At 41.6% G+C, this 16,841-nt stretch overlaps 1 protein-coding gene across 2 annotated transcripts in view; it reads right to left on the bottom strand.

Moving 5' to 3' along the window:
- Window positions 1-16,841, bottom strand: part of ROR1 (receptor tyrosine kinase like orphan receptor 1) — a 469,060-nt gene that overhangs the window by 243,968 nt on the left and 208,251 nt on the right. The gene's annotated exons all lie outside the window — the stretch shown is intronic.

Consider the following 16,841-nt stretch of genomic DNA (forward strand, 5'->3'; position numbering starts at 1 on the left):
CATCTTGATCCTTACACAATTCAATCAAGTCTCTGCATTCAAAGAACCGTCTTAACTCAAATCCCCAAACATCATAAATATCACAGCTTTTCCTTTTCTTCTCTTTCAAGGTAGTGTACTCCCTTATCACAATAATAAATGCAGCTTCGGCCTTTCAACAGGTCATTAGGGTGGTTCTTTCAGGAAGCCAACATCAACTACCACTATAAAGCATGTCTTGTACTTCCTCTTTCCCTCCCTGAATGCAAAAATAAAAGAGGTGGTTTGGGATTAAAGTCAAGATCCTCCAATTATAATCTTAGCTGGACTGATCATAACCCCCAGTGTACACCCACCGCAGATGGACAAAAAAACTTCTGCAACATCAATAAAAAGGGAGGGCAATGGTTGATGATCTCTACGGCACTCCCAACACAAACTGGTATGAAAATCTATTCAGGGAAATCATCAGCAAGAAAAATGTCAGTTTCTTAGGAGATTGAACTTAAGCACACTTGCTGGGAAATGGCAACCCACTCCAGTGTTCTTGCCTGGAAAACCCTATGGACAGAGGGGCCTGGTAGGCTACAGTCCATGGGGTCACAAAGAGTCAGACACAACTGAGTGACTGAGCACTCCTTGAGGGCAAAACCTCTACCATATATTTTGCTGTTGAAACCATATAAAATACACGTTTCTTTTTTTTCAAATTCCACAGCACTATTAGCCCAGTGGATGATCAAAAATAATTTCCAAGTGGAGAAATGTCATTTCCAAGCCATGATTTATGTTCAGCCAATTAAATACTATCCAGTTTAGCAACTGTCAGCATAAATTTTGGAAGATGGCAAGACACTGCATGTGGGCTGAAATAATGGTGGCCTCTTCTCTGATTCCATTCACAGGTCCCTAATACAGATAAGATATCACCACCAAGGAAATGTCTGGTGGAATACTGTCTCAGCAAATTACACAGCATCAACTTTGTGTGATCTCAAAGCCAGAGAGAAATTATATAATGCCCAGAAATGTGCTTTGGCACAGGGTGGGGGCACTGTGGCACCACTTCGTGTGTGTTCAGCAGTTTCAGCATCCCATGATTTTTCTATTTCACACTTCCAGGCACAGAATTCTGCATAACTGCTTAACTGGTAGATTTGTTGTTGTTGTTTTAGCGGCTAAGTTGTGTCTGACTCTTTGCAACCCCATGGACTGTAGCCCACCAGACCCCTCTGTCCATGGGATTTCCCAGGAGATAGCTGAGCCCAAAATAGTTGGTTTCAGAGAAATCACTCCGGCAGCTAATTATGCTATCTTAGTTATTAACTCACTTTTTAAAAAACTGATCTTCCACTTTAAAAATCCAGATTATTGCTATTTCTAAGGCAGGAAGACACAGAGAGGCACAGCTGAATGATGGGATACTCTCAAGTCTAATGCTAGCATGATTCATTGACAAGCTACAGTATTGTCAAACTACACTATAAACATATAATCAACTTTTATTCATTTGGAAGATATTTCTAGCTTGTGAAGAATCTAGAGTCTTTGCTCCAGCATCATCTTTTTTCCTCTTCCTTCTGCCAGCTATTTGGTTTTAATGTTCACTAGCACCCCCAAAGGAATGTGAAAAACAAAAAACTAGGAAATCAGGCTTCTGGAGAGCAGTTTTAGCAAATCACCTACTGGGCTAAAATGATATTTGATCTGTGCTCTGACTGTTCTCCATTTGTTCCAGATAATAAAGAAGTAGCTTTGATGCAAATAGAATGCCGGGATTGGGAGAAACCTTGGAAGCCATCGCAAATCCATTTTGTAGATTATAAGACTGAGGTTCAATGGGGCAAAATGCTTTGCTGGAGGTCACGTAAGTAGCCAGAGGCAGGGCTAAGATGAGAACTCAAATCTTAAAACTCAATTCAGTGCTTTCCCTTTAAATGTTTTAGTAAGTGTGGTAAAGACATAGGCTGGGAAAAAAGACACGAAAAAATAAAAGTTTATACATCTAACACATTCTCAGGAAGATTCAAGTAACGTCCACATGGAAGACATATTCAATTAACGCTTTACGAAAATTCAAGTAATATTGATGACGTTTGACAATATTTCTTCACCATCTATTATGTACTCTTTTATTTATGTTTTCTCATTTACTCTTCAGCACAGCCTAGTAAAGTTGGTTTCCATTTTGCTGAAAATGAAACTAAGGCTCAGAGAGGCATAAAGACTTGCTCAAGGGCACACAGATAGTAAGGATTTAATTCTAGATTTTAAATCCAAGTTCTCTGGCTCAGTACAGAGCTTTCTTACATATTTCAGTGCTTCACAAACTTCAAGTTGTAACATTCTACTTCCCCAGTATTTTGTTACCAGAGCTACTTGTTGCTGTTTAGTTGCCAAGTCATGTTTAACTCTTTAGCAACCCTGTCGACTGTACCTCACCAGGCTCCTCTGTCCATGGGATTTTCAAGGCGAAATACTGGAGTGGGTGGTCACTTCCTTCTCCAGGGGATCTTCCTGACCCAGGGATCAAACCCATGTCTCCCTCACTGAAAGGCAGATTTATCACTGAGCCATCAGGGAAGACCAACCAGAGCTATTACTGATATACTATTTCCTTAGTTGATACACTGTTTTTACTCAAATAAATTTAGCCTTCATTTAAGATACAATCGGAGAAGGCAATGGCAACGGACTCCAGTACTCTTGCCTGGAAAATCCCATGGACAGAGGAGCCTGGTAGGCTGAAGTCCATGGGGTCGTGAAGAGTCAGACAGGACTGAGCAACTTCACTTTCACTTTTCACTTTCATGCATTGGAGAAGGAAATGGCAACCCACTCCAGTGTTCTTGCCTGGAGAATCCCAGGGATGGTGGAGCCTGATGGGCTGCCGTCTATGGGGTTGCACAGAGTCAGACATGACTGAAGTGACTTAGCAGCGGCAGCAAGATACAATACATATGAAATTATGAGTTTAGTTGGTTAAATACATGAGTTATATAAGTTAAGCATAAAACTTAAATTTTTTGAAAAAGTTTATCTATATGTCATCTGAAATTTCAACTGCAAACTACTCCACACTTTGAGAAACAGGTACCTCATAGGCAAGTTATAAGGAATAGACATACAGCACTTAGAACACTTAGGGCTCTGTGGTCATTGTTTCATTTTCACCATTAGTCAAAGCTTCTTAATCTTTGCAACCACAAGACCCTCCTGAGATATATATATATTTTTTAATGCATATTCCCAGACCCTGTTCCTGGATCTGGGATGAAGGCCAGGGACTGACATTTTAAACAAACATCCGGAATGTCTGTTGCCGACGCTTAAGTCATATGTTGGAAAATCTTGTGCCATGATAGTGGAGACTATATGATTTACCAAACCAGGAGTCCCTTAGCATAACTTCCTTCATCAACACTTTAAACAAACACTGATGTTACTTCGGAGTCATCAGATCAGAAACCTGAAGTATCTCCATAGGTCTCTTAATGTAGACCCTATTTCTATAAAGTGCTCCAGCCGTAGAAAATCTCCAACAGGTTGTTATCAACTTTGTTTCCAGAGGTCCTCCTTTGGCAGCCTCTGTGCAAATCTCTCTTTTCCCACTGGGACAGAGGAGCGGTATCTGGAGGGTAGAAGTTCACTCTCTGTAGGCCTTGCGTTTTCATGGGTGGAACTTTCCAAAGAGCAAAGTCATAAATATGCTCTCAGCAGCCCAGGGGGAGCGTTTGATCTTCTGCCCAGTGATCTCTGCTTGTCATCTGCTCAGCCTCATTCATCACACTAAAGACAAGGAGCTAAATGGGAGAGCAAGATCCAGTGTCAGGGATCTCTGCAGAGATGACAGGACAGCCGTCACCCTGGAAGAGGCCAAGGGAGCAGAGGGCACAAAGGTGGAGTGATTGTGGCAAAGCCAGGTGGACCAGCAGGTGAGTGAGACCAAGAGAAGAGGGACCCAGCTCATCCTCAGCACTGACTCCCTGCCTCTGAATGCCGGCACTGTGGACTGCATAGTCAATTCAATACTCAGCATTTTGAGGCAGAAAGTGGTAACCACCAGCCATGTATTGTTTAGATCTTCAGTCTTTGGTAAAAAATTAAATTAACTGCCAACACTGAATAAAAAGGAAATTGTACAAGCCTGGATTTCCAGTTTTTCTGAACAAATGGAAAATCTCATAACACTAGGCCTATAATCCAAAGTGTCAACAGTTTGATAGAGTTCTACAGTGACCATTTCCATTAGATAGAATATTGATATCCAGTTGTGATGTCCACATCACTCTTCAAAATATTACATCCAGTCTGCTTCACCCAGTCACCTACCTGCCCTGTTGGCAGTGAAGTTGGGAAACCATATGAAACCCACTTTACTAAGTGAAATACAAATGCGCCTATCACATCATCTTCTTTCCTTCCCTGAACCTCTGTAGTTATGAAATGCCAGGGCCCAAGGCCTCACTAATACTTCATAGGTTCAGTAAGCATCAGTTGAATGAATAAAGAAATTTATTGAGCCTAAAGCTATGCTAGGCATCTCAGGGGGTGATATAAAAGTAAGCAAGCCTTGCATAGGATATCAAAGACAGAGTCTGGGGCAGAAAAAAGAGCGTCAGAGTTGGTCTGACTTTGCTTTGTGTCTTTGGGCAAATCACTTAACCTTTCTGATCTTTGGGTTTCTCAACAAAAAAGTAAACATGATTAGGCCTCAGAAGTTTGTTTTAATGGTTAAACAAAAGAATGTATTAATATTTGAGAGCCAGGGCTAGAGGGAAATTTCCTATAAGTACACAGAAGTTAGGAATTGAAATATACATCAGAGAAACGGGTGTAGGGCAAAGAAGAAAAAGTATACGTTAGGTTGAGGACCTCAGAAAATGCTCCAAGAAGAAAATGGGTTTTAATCAGGACCTTGAGACACACAGAGGATCAGGTCTTATTGAGAGATGAGTGAGAAAATTCTAGGCAGGAGAAAGATTAAGAGCAGAAGAATATAGAGTAGACGGTAGGTTTGATCAGGACGTCAAGGATGGCCATGAATGCCGTGTTAAGCACTACGAACTTGGCGTCACACAGTCTGCGTGTGTGCCTGCTAAGTCGCTTCAATCATGTCCGACTCTTCGCAACCCTATGGACTGTAGCCCTTCTGTCCATGGGATTCTCCAGGCAAGAATACTGGAGTGGGTTGCCATGCCCTCCTCCAGGGGATCTTCCAGACCCAGGGATCGAACTCACATTTCTTAAGTCTCTTGAATTGGCAGGCAGATTCTTTACCACTAGCACCACCTGGGGACCCCATCACACAGTCTACTACCTACCATCATGGGTGTGACATGACTGAAGACAAAGTTTTCTCATCTGCAGGCTCTCCTTGAGCCTGAGCTAACTCTTCTTACTCACACCCACTCACACCAATCAGGTATATAAAAGGCCCTGATTCCAGTGACCACACACATACACACACCCTGCTAGCCAGACTCACACCCATCAAGTAGATAAAAGGCCATGATTCCAGTGACCACACACACACACACACACACACACACACACTGCTAGCCAGACTGCTCCAGATCCTCCCTTTATAAGCACCACTATTAGAATGCTCACAATGAAGGGCTTTAAATCAAGCTAAGCAGCGAACTTTAAACTTGGCCCAACTTTTACAAGATTTATGAAAACCTTTCATGTGAGGTTTTGCACATGATTTATTTTTATCTTCCTGGGTAATATATATTTTTAAAGCCCATAATGAGATGAAAGAAACTGGTAGATTTCTACATCACGAACAGTAGTAGAGCTACCCTGGTATTTAACAATCAAAGCATCCTAATACCAGTTGGAGTAAATATTAATGAGATTATTTAAATTATGAAAGTGCTAATGCAGACTTATTGCTTATTATGTGCCAAGCCCTGTTTTAAGTGCATTACATATATTAACTCCCTTAATCTTCACAACAGCCTATGGGTTATACAAGATCAGAATTATCTTCATTTTATTGACGAGGAAAGCAAGGCATAGAAAGGTTAAATAATTTGTCCAAGGTCATATACCTAATAGATGACAGAACTGAGGTTTGAGCCCAGAGTCCACTCTTGAACCAAAATGCCACTCTCTGTTTTGAAGAATATGAGCATCTATGCAGGAGGTAAGGAAAGGGCCACAGAGGGCTTTAAGAGGACTGACTCCATCTGGGTTGTCTGGGTTCAAGAGCAACCTCGGACAGTGTTTGAGGAAGAAGAAGACCCTAAACAGAGAATGTCTCATTGCTGACAGACACCAGAGAAACATAGAAAATCAGAGCTAAAGCCCTTTACACCTCAGCTAGGAAAGCGGTAAGTGTAGTGGCTAAGAGCGAGGGCCCTGGAATCAGACAGCCTGAGCTGATTCCATGCCTCTGCTTTGTGTCCTTAGGCAGGCTACTTAATTTCTCTGGACCTCAATTTTATCATCTGTTCAATGGGAATAATCAATCCTACTTACCTCATGGAATTGTTGAGAAGATCAAAATTATTCATACAAGCAATTAGAATGATGACTGGCATATGAGAAGCTCTCAATCAATGTTAGCTATTATTCTAATGTTGGCATTCCCCTCTTTCTGATCAGAATCTAACAAAGCAGCTCCATGTATAGTTAGGTTTATTTCATTTTTAAGCGTGCTGACCTTAGGATTTAGTCACATCCATGTAGGGCCTATGAGCTCATGAAGTGGACCATCTAGGGTCAGTTTTCCAGACAGACTGGAGCACCTCCTAATGGAAGAAAGATTTACCAGCCAGGGTTTGAATCAAGGAAGAACCAAGAGAACAAAAATATTGTTCTATTATTATTATTTTGATCTTCTCTTTATGCCCAGATTAATGTGACCTGAAGAAATAAAAATTACTTATTTTTAATCAATTGATTAAGTATCTACCATTACCTATTATTGCACTAGGTTCTAGAAACCCAAAAGGTAATGGCCCCTCCCCTCACAGAGCCCATGATCTGGTGAGAGAGGAACCAGGCAATGTCTTAACAGTGATGAAAGTGGGGTGGATGGGGTGCTATGGGAACAGGAAGCAGCAGTGTCCAACCTACACTTAGGAATTTGGGGAAGATTTTCTGAAGGTAGTAATACCTGATTCAAGATCTAAGAAATAAAATGGAGTGGTCCAGATAAGAGAGGGAAGGGGTAGCTGACGCTTTAAGATTTAAGGAAAAGCGGGATAGGCAATGAGACTGGAGAAGTCAGGATGACCATAGCAAGCAGACTAGATTTTATTCTTTATTCTAAGGGCAGGGGAAGACATAGAGATGGTGCCATGCGGAGGAATGATGTAATCAGAGTTACACTAAGAAAGACTAGTTATCTGGAATGTCACATTCCTCAAGGAATGATTGGGAATTCCCTGGCAGTCCAGTGGTTGGGACTCTGCACTTTCACTGCAAAGGGCCCAGGTTTGATCCCTTGTTAGGGAACTAGGATTCCACATGCCACACGATGTGGCCAAATAAATAGTTCTTTTATTTAAAAAGAAATGACTGGCAGCTAGAAAACCTGAGGAAAAGAAGCAGGGATTAGAGTAAAGAGGGGACCAAAATAAACAATAGTTCCGTAAGAATGGGAATCAACAGAACTTGATGGGTCATTAGATGCAGACTGGAGAGCAGGAAAGGAAATGGAAGAGGAGAAATTTCTGGCTTGGGCGCTGGATGGACAGAGGAGTGTGGAGAGATAAAACACAGGAGAAAAACTGGTTTGGGTGGGGATGGGAGGAGAAGATGACACCAAACTCAGTCTTGGTTAAGCTGAGCTTTAGATGGTTCTTAGACACCCAATGGGAGCTAACAATTGGCTCTGAGTCTGAGGTCAGAAGAGCAACCCAGAATGGACAAACGGATGGGAAGCCATCACTCAGCAGGTACTGGTTGGGATGATGGGAGAGAAGGAAACTTTCAAGTGAGAGCCTGGAATACGAGAGAAGTATAAAGGTGGTACCAAACCACAAACAGCAGCAGAACTTGAGGGAAAGGGAAAGAAAGCAGGAGTGCCCAAAGTGAAATAGCTTGCCCATATCCCCTCCACCCCTGAGGGCATTAAACTTCATGGGGGCAGGTTTTCCATCTCGTTCCATATTTTTGTTCCCAGCACCTGGCACAGAGCCTGGCAGAAAGCAGCAACTCAGTAAATATTTCTTGCATGAAGTAAACTGTCTAGGTCCACACAATCAGAAAGCGGCACAGCCACAGTAGTTGGGATGACCCCAAACAGGATTTCACTCTCTGTGGGCTGAAAGAATCCAGGATAAAGTGATAAGGAAGGTTCCCCAGTAGCTCTATAACTCTAGGATTCCAAGGATGGTCTTGCTTAGTACACCTCATCATTAAGAACACTTAATAAAAACTTATTCTTTCATTTTGTTATTTCCTGGGTCTGTACCACCTTCTGCACCACCTTGTGCTGAGTGAACTCCTGCAGACTTGATGGTTGTGCTGTTGTGGTCACGGGCAGAAGGGTCTACATGGGACCTTCTTTTTCTGCCAGTGCAGTGGACACGGATCTCAGCCAGGCAGTTCACTGGATGCCACTCTCAGAACCTTTTAGAAAAGGGCCTGCTGCCAAGCATGAACCTAGTGGGTGTGTACAATCAACTTCAGAGTAGCATAGCTTGATTCATCTCACTCTTTTCTGGTATGGTATTTCCCATGCATCCAAGAAATTGGCACTGATATTCTTAGTGTTCTTTAATATCTATTTTAGGTAAGGTTCTATATTTAGATAAAGCTTATCTAAATATATAAATAAGTTCCAAATATCTAAATTTAAATACCGCAATAAATTTAGATATTTGCATAGGTTTCTATATTTTATATTTCTCTTAAGAAAATATTAGTCATTGCTATAAAAAACAGAGAGAAATGTCAACAGGAGAATAAAAATATTTCATAATCTTTTTATCCAGAAATAATCGTTATTATCATTTGGGGTTATTCCCACTCCATTTCTACACGCTATTTTTAAATAGTTGAGATTGAATAAAATATGAGTATATTTCTTAATATTCTATTCTATTTTATGTATATACTAAATTTATAAAATCATTCTCCTCTTGCTGAGCATTTTTCTATTTTTTTAATACTGAAAAATTGCTATTAATAACTTTGTCCATAAGTTATCTATGAGTGTGTGTTAGTTGCTCAGTCATGTCCGACTCTTTGCAACCCCATTGGACTGTAGCCTGCCAGGTTCCTCTGTCCATGGAATTCTCCAGGCAAGAATACTGGAATGGGTTGCCATTTCCTTCTCCAAAATTATCTATATTCTATACCATTTCTCTAGAACAGATTCCTAAAAGTGAAGTACTAGGTAATTAATAATGTAATTATTATTTAACTTTCTTGATCTGGCAGAAAAACTTCTTACCATTTACCTGTAAATTATTAACAGATGCACAAGTATATTATACTTAGAGATACACTCATGCAGTCATACACACATATACTGCTGCTGCTGCTGCTGCTGCTAAGTCGCTTCAGTCATGTCCGACTCTGTGCGACCCTATAGACAGCAGCCCATCAGGCTCCACCATCCCTGGGATTCTCCAGGCAAGAACACTGGAGTGGGTTGCCATTTCCTTCTCCACATATACCGCTACCAATCTCTAAAGGCCTAAAGAGTACAAAATATCATGAGGAATTATGTATCAGTTGTAAGAGGAGCTTCTTAAATAGATCTTGACCTAATTCATTGTCCAAGATTTAAAAAAAAAAAACGCTTGTGCAAAACGACCTCACCTTCACATGAATAGTCACTCATAACATGTCCTAGCACACCACTGGCCACAGGAACCCAAATGCCACAGAGGACCGTGAGGTGTCAGGGCCAGAGGGAACTAAAATATCCTCTAGTCCAGACTCCCTCTTCCACTGTATGAATGAGGAAGCTAAACCCCAGAGAGAAAGGCTGATTTCATCATCCACTTTCATGACAAAGTCACACAAATAAAATAGCAAATGAAAGAATGAGCATGAGAGCAGGTGGCTTTAGGTCACTTCAATGCTTATGAACTTCTTGCCCATGCCAGGCATGTATTAAGTGTGGAAATACAGACATGACTACAGCAGGGTCAGTGATGGTGGTAGACGATAGAAAGAGAAGAGAGGAGTTATCACAGGGAACAGTGTTTATTTTCCCCTGCAGGACCGTATCTTTACCGTTTCACCTTCCATTTTATGCAGGAATTGTTTTTCCTCAAGTTACTCAGTAACCTAATGATGTTATTTCTTAAGAAGGAATAGAAACTTCTTATACTCATTTCAAGAATTGGATACAGGACATAAATAATTATGTGTACCAGGGTTTATAAAATATTAGACTAATAACAATCACCTCTAAAACTGCTATGATTTATTGAGTAGTTACTATGTGCCAAACTCTGTTCTAAGCCCTTCAATTACAATACAGTTGACCCTTGATCTACATGGCGAGTAGGGGCACTGACCTTCCAAGCATTTGAAAATACATTTATAATTTATAGTCAGCCCTCTATATTCATGGCTCCTCAGTATCTGAGGTTCTGTATCCTCAGATTAAGCAACCATGGATCCTGTAGTTCTGTGGTATTTATTACTGATGAAGATCAACATCAAAGTGGACCTACATGGCCCAAATCTATATTGTTCAAGGGTCATCTGTAATTCATTTAGGCTGAGCCTCTACTAAACCATAGCAAGTCCCCTTAGGAACTCATCTAAGAAAATCCCAAACCTGAAGAGGCCAAATAAATTAAATTCCATAGAACTTAGAGAATTCCATCTGATAACACAGCACAGAATCAAAGTGGAATGTAAGTGGGGAAAATACGGGTCACTGAAAAACAGGATGTCATGGCCACGTGCAAAGGTGGTATTGACTGGCCCAGGAATTGATCTGAAGTAAGAATCTTTTAGACCAACTGGTTCAATGTGTGTTCAGGTTCCAGTTAAGGAGATTAGCCTCACAATAGGTAATGCCAGTTCCCTCAGTCGAAGTGGAAACTAAAATTTGACTAACCTGAAACAATACTATTTCAGTTTTTAATTATATGGAAGTGTTTGCATAGGTGTGTGCTCAGTCTCTCAGTTGTGTCTGACTCTTTGTGACTCCATGTACTGCAGCCCACCAGGAATTTTGTCTATGGAATTTTCCTGGCAAGAATACTGGAGTGGGTTGCCATTTCCTCCTCCAGGGGATCTTCCCAACCCAGGGATCAAATCTGTATCTTTTGAGTCTCCTGCATCAGCATGCAGATTCTTTACCACTGTGTCAGCTGGGAAGCTGGGAGGTTTTAAGAGGCAGTCAAATAATTAGAAAGCAAAACTAATTACAAAAAAGAGAAAAAGAGGCTCTCAATAAGGACTGCTGGGTTGAGATGGGCAGGAAGTGTCATTCAGATGGAGGAGTGTGAGGTATGGGGTTTGGGCAGGACACCCACAGAGACTCATTCAGACTCTCCTTGCTGCTGCTGCTGCAAAGTCGCTTCAGTCGTGTCCAACTCTGTGCGACCCCAGAGACGGCAGCCCATCAGGCTCCCCCATCCCCGGGATTCTCCAGGCAAGAACACTGGAGTGGGTTGCCATTTCCTTTTCCGAGGCGTGAAAGTGAAGTCGCTCAGTCATGTCTGACTCTTAGTGACCCCATGGACTGCAGCCTACCAGGCTCCTCCATCCATGGGATTTTCCAGGCAAGAGTACTGGAGTGGGGTGCCATTGCCTTCTCCGCAGACTCTCCTTAGCTTCTTCCCATCTAAAAACTCACCTCAGACTAGGTAAATTTTTGAAGCCCTCAGATAGATCATACCTACCAGGTTACCTAGCAGGAAATTTTACAAACCTAGGCATCTGTTTGTCCCTGTGCAAATCTCAAAGACTTCAGGCTAGAACAGACTGTTCTCATGAAAAGCCAAGGTAGTGACTCTGTCAACATGCTGAGCTCGGGTGTGTCCCACCATCCATGGGGAGCTACACGCATGAGACCCAGGGGGCGTATCTTGACATGCACAGCTGACATTCAATGAAGGGGATTCCAGCTGTCACTTTGACAGTTCTGGGTAACTGAACCAACAGAGAAGCGACTCCAACGTGCTTTATGACTATCTTCTTGTTTGGCAACGTTCAAAGAAGCTAACTGGTTTTTATCACATCTGAGACGTTACATGATAGAGCATGCAGATCAGAACGATAACTGATTGTGGGTGACAGATATTCAGTGTTTGTCCTGTGTCAGGCACTGGACCCACACACTGCTTCCAACATAGAATTCTGTCAGTAATAGTCCTGTGCCCACTTTAAAGAGGAATAAACTAAGGCTGTGAGGTTTAGTGACTTGCCCAAGATCACGGTTCATTTCACTTAGTCATGCCAACTCTTTGCAGCTCTGTGGACTGCAGCATGCCAGGTTTCCCTGTCACAGAGTTGGATAATAATGAAGATGGAATTAGAATCCAGATCTGTCTGTGGTATGCATTTCTAAAATCACCGCTTCCCATACCTAGTTTAGGAGCACTGAAAGCTTAATCTATCATTTTGTCAACTAATCTGAAACCCAAGTCTCCAAAAAGGAACTATCCTCTTCATATGCAAATGATATAATAAAAACTTAGGGCTTCCCAGGTGGCACAGTGGTAAAGAATCCACCTGCCAATGCAGGAGACTCAAAAGAGGCCGGTTTACTCACTGGGTCAGGAAGATTCCATGGAGAAGGAAATGGCAACCTGATCCAGTATTCTTGCCTGGAAAATTCCATGGACAGAGGAGCCTGGTGGGCTACAGTCCATGGGATCGCAGAGTCAGACACAGCCAGGCAACGTGCACACACATGCACATAAGAAAAACTTAATCCCCAGACATAGGAAGCAGAACTCTACATGCCACACACTATTTGTGTCCTCCTAAAATTCATATGTTAAAAGCTAATGCCTGATAAGATGGTATTAAGGGGCAGGATCTTTGGAATGATTAAGTCATGAAGGTCTTTATGATTGGAATTAGTGTCCTTTTAAGGGGGACCCCAGAGAGCTAGCTAGCCCCTTTTCACAACGGGAAGTTACAGAGAAAAGACAGCCATCTGTGAACCAGGAAGGAAGTCCTCCCCATCCAGTGAAACTGTTAGTGCCTTGGCCTTGGACTTTCAGTCTCCAGAACTGTGATGAATAAAATTTGGTTGTTTATAAGCCCCCAGTCTATGGTATCTTGTTATAGCCACGGAAAAAACTAAGACCTTGGATTATATTGAATGAGGCAACAACAGCACAACAGTACAAAATAATCTCTCTAAGCACCTTATGACTCTCATTGGCAATGACTTTCAACTGTGCAAGTCCTGGGGAAGGAGTCCTCACATTGCCCTAATGGCCTTTTGGAAACTCAGGGTTCAGTTTTTCTTCTTTTAAAGAAAATGTTACAAGTTGTGGTCAGTTTGCTCCGATACATTTAACAAGCTGGGTGTTAAAAAATGTAATTCTGGGAAAATATGAAGTATAGAAACACTGTTATTGGTTGCCAATGACAACACTATTTATGATAATAAGCAGCCAGTAATAGCCACGCTTTTCATAACTGACTGCTGACAAACCAGGTGGTCTAACCTTTCCTGTCCAGCCTCACCAGGAAAAGAGTGTAAGTGTAGCATCTAAAGTCACTGAGGAAGGACAGAGAGTTCACTGGGGAGCTTTGGAATCATATAGACCTGAAATTTCTTTTTTCTAATTGGAATATAGTTGCTTTACAATGCTGTGTTAGTTTCTGCTATACAGCAAAGTGAATCAGCCACACATACACGCATGTATGTGTGCTCAATCACTTCAGTCATGTCTGACTCTTTCCAACCCCATTAACCATAGCCTGCCAGGCTCCTTTGTCCAAGGGATTCTCCTGGCAAGAATACTGGAGTGGGTTGCCATGCCTTCCTCCAGGGGATCTTCCCAACCCAGGGATGAAACCAGGCTGTCCTGCATTGCAGGCAGATTCTTTACTGCTGAGCCACCAGGGAAGCCCACATATGTACATCGGTCCCCTTAGATATGGGATTTCTTAATGTCTCCAAACCTCAGTTTCTTTATCTGTAAAATTCAAATAATGATTCTTCTTCAAGCAGTTGTTAGAATGCAATAATTGATGATACCTACAGTGCACATTAAAAAAATGTTCAATAAACAGTAGCAACTAATACTAGATTATTTTCTATTTCCTGTTATCTGTTAGGACATAAAGACTATGGGGAAATTTAAATACAAAGTTAACACCTAAGAGTACATTTAATGAACCTGTTCCTTTGGTTTTCAACTGTGAGCCTCTTCATGCCTAGCTAAGAAACTCATCCTCAGTTTTATTTATTTTTTATTAACTTTTTATTATATTTTGTGGTATAACCAATTGACAATATTGTGATAGTTTCAAGAGAATAGCAAAGGGACTCAGCCGTACATATACATGTATCCCTTCTCCCCCTCAAATTCCCCTCCCATCCAGGCTGCCACATAAATTTGAGCAGAGTTCCATGTGTTATACAGTAGATCCTTGTTGGTTATGCATTTTAAATATAGCAGTGTGTACATGTTCCTCCCAAACTCCCTATAATCCTCAGTTTTAAAAAGAGCTTCAGGTCATGCCTCTAGCCCACCATCCAGATGCTCAGACACAGAAGATTGGAGTACATGAGCACACATTCAGAAATCAGGAGTCACCGCTGATTTCAGACTACCACGTGTTACTAACACTGCTTGGGTGAACAGTCAAAAGTACCCCCACTGCTGAGGGTGCAAGCTTCCTGTGAATTAGCACAACTAATTGCACACACACTGATGAAATCCACAAGTTGGTTTGTATCACCTCAAAAATTAGGAAGGGAATGTTTCCTTCAGAACCTTTGAAGATCAACTATAAGTCCCTTATGGGACAAGAAATGTGATTTTTAAAAAATGTCCCTGTTCCTGGCACAGCACTAGACATCCAATAAGACTCATAAATATTTGATCAAGAATTGGCTCAAGGAAAAATTGAATCAGACTGTAATGTCAGTTTTTATAGAAGGGACCCAGATTCCATCTATTTTACTGCTCTACCATCCTTAGAAAGATGGATACTGGTACTCCAGGCACTGAATCTGCATTCTAGATAACTGAAAGGAAAAAGCAGATAGTAGAAAGGAAGGAGTCAAGGGTGCTTCCTCCTCTTAGAAGTCATCCTTGAAGTTCCAAGTGGCAGTTATCTTTGGGTCTCATTGGCTAGGAATTAGTCACATGACCACACCTAGCTGTAAAGGCAACTGGGAAATGCAGACTTTTAGCTGGGAGGCAATGTATGAAGCCAAAAGGCAGAGTTCTTTTTCTAAAAAAGAAACAGATCCTGGGAGGCAACTAGCACTTTTTGACATATATGGTAGGTAGGTTACTATAATTAGATAATTAATTAATTAAATCATTCATTAAACAAACATTATTGAAATTTAAGCTTTCCTAGATACCAAATACCAGATACTTTTCCTAGATACCAGATACTGATCTAGGTATTAAGTGTATAAAGATAACACATGGCATCTATTATTGAGAAACTCACTGTCAAGTACATAAGGCACTATTATTAAGTTGATTAGGCAGCAAGTTCTAGTATTTCTCAAATCCATGCCCTCCCTTCATCCTGTACCATATCCAAGTTTCAGCCTTCATCTGGTTCTACTGAGCCATCTTATTCTGGTCCAGTAAATAACTTCTGAATTTTCTTTTTCTCCTTAAAGGCATCCTTAAAGTTTCCTGCTTTAAATTCATCATGTGGCCCATCACATCTAGATAGAATCCTTTCTAGTGAAAGAATTCTTTCACTTGCCACATATTGTGTGGCTCACTGACCTCTGCAAGCACCATGACCCACCACCCCTGCCCTGAACTTGCCCACAGATAACACAGAGATAGTTTGGGAGCACAGCCAGTGTCAAGATGCTCTCACCTCCACATCTTTCATCCTTCTTGGTTCCACCTAATGCACTCTCTCCATGCACCTATCAGATTATCACCTGATCATTATTCAAGACACAGCTAAGTGATCATCAACTCTAGGAGGCCTTGCTGCCCCCATCTCCTTCCTCCATCCATAGCTAGGCCCTAGCTTTCTGCTTCCTTAGCAGCCCCCGTGTATATAACTCCATATACTTATATCTCCATATTGCACCGATCTGTGTTACTTTTCCATTCTCAGTTCTGTCTTTTTAGTATTTCCAGTGCTTGCACATTTTGGCATCCATTCCTTCCTTCCTTCATTCAAGAGGACCTCTATTAACAAGTCAGACCGATCTCCTACTCTCTGCTGTTCAGTCGCCAAACCATGTGGACTCTTTGCTAACCCATGGACTGTAGCCCACCAGGCTCCTCTGTCCATGAGATTTCCCAGGCAAGAATACCAGAGTGGGTTGCCATTTACTTCACCAGGGGATCTTCCCAAACCAGTGATTGAACCTGCATCTCCTGCTTGACAGGTGGATTCTTTACCACTGAGCCACCTGGGAAGCCCATTTTAGCATCCATTCCTTCCTTCCTTAAGAAGACCCCTATTGACAAGTTAGATCAATCTCCTACTCTCATGGACCTTATAATTTTAAAGGCACTTAATAGGAGTTACAAGAAAAGAAGGAATGAAGAAAGGGAAGGATTGAGGGAAGAAAGGAGGGAGGGAGGCAGAAAAGAAGAAAGGAAAAGGAGAGAGGAAGAAAGATGAAAAGGAAGAAAGAAAAGAGGGAGGTATTTAAATGTTAAGTCAGCCCTCTAGTGCACCAAATTGCTTTTGCCTCCAGACAGTGCCTAAAAAATTTGAATGCCGTTGTCAACTTCACCTTAATTCTT

This window comes from Bos taurus, chromosome 3, assembly GCF_002263795.3.
Source record: "Bos taurus isolate L1 Dominette 01449 registration number 42190680 breed Hereford chromosome 3, ARS-UCD2.0, whole genome shotgun sequence".
Lineage (NCBI taxonomy): Eukaryota > Metazoa > Chordata > Mammalia > Artiodactyla > Bovidae > Bos > Bos taurus.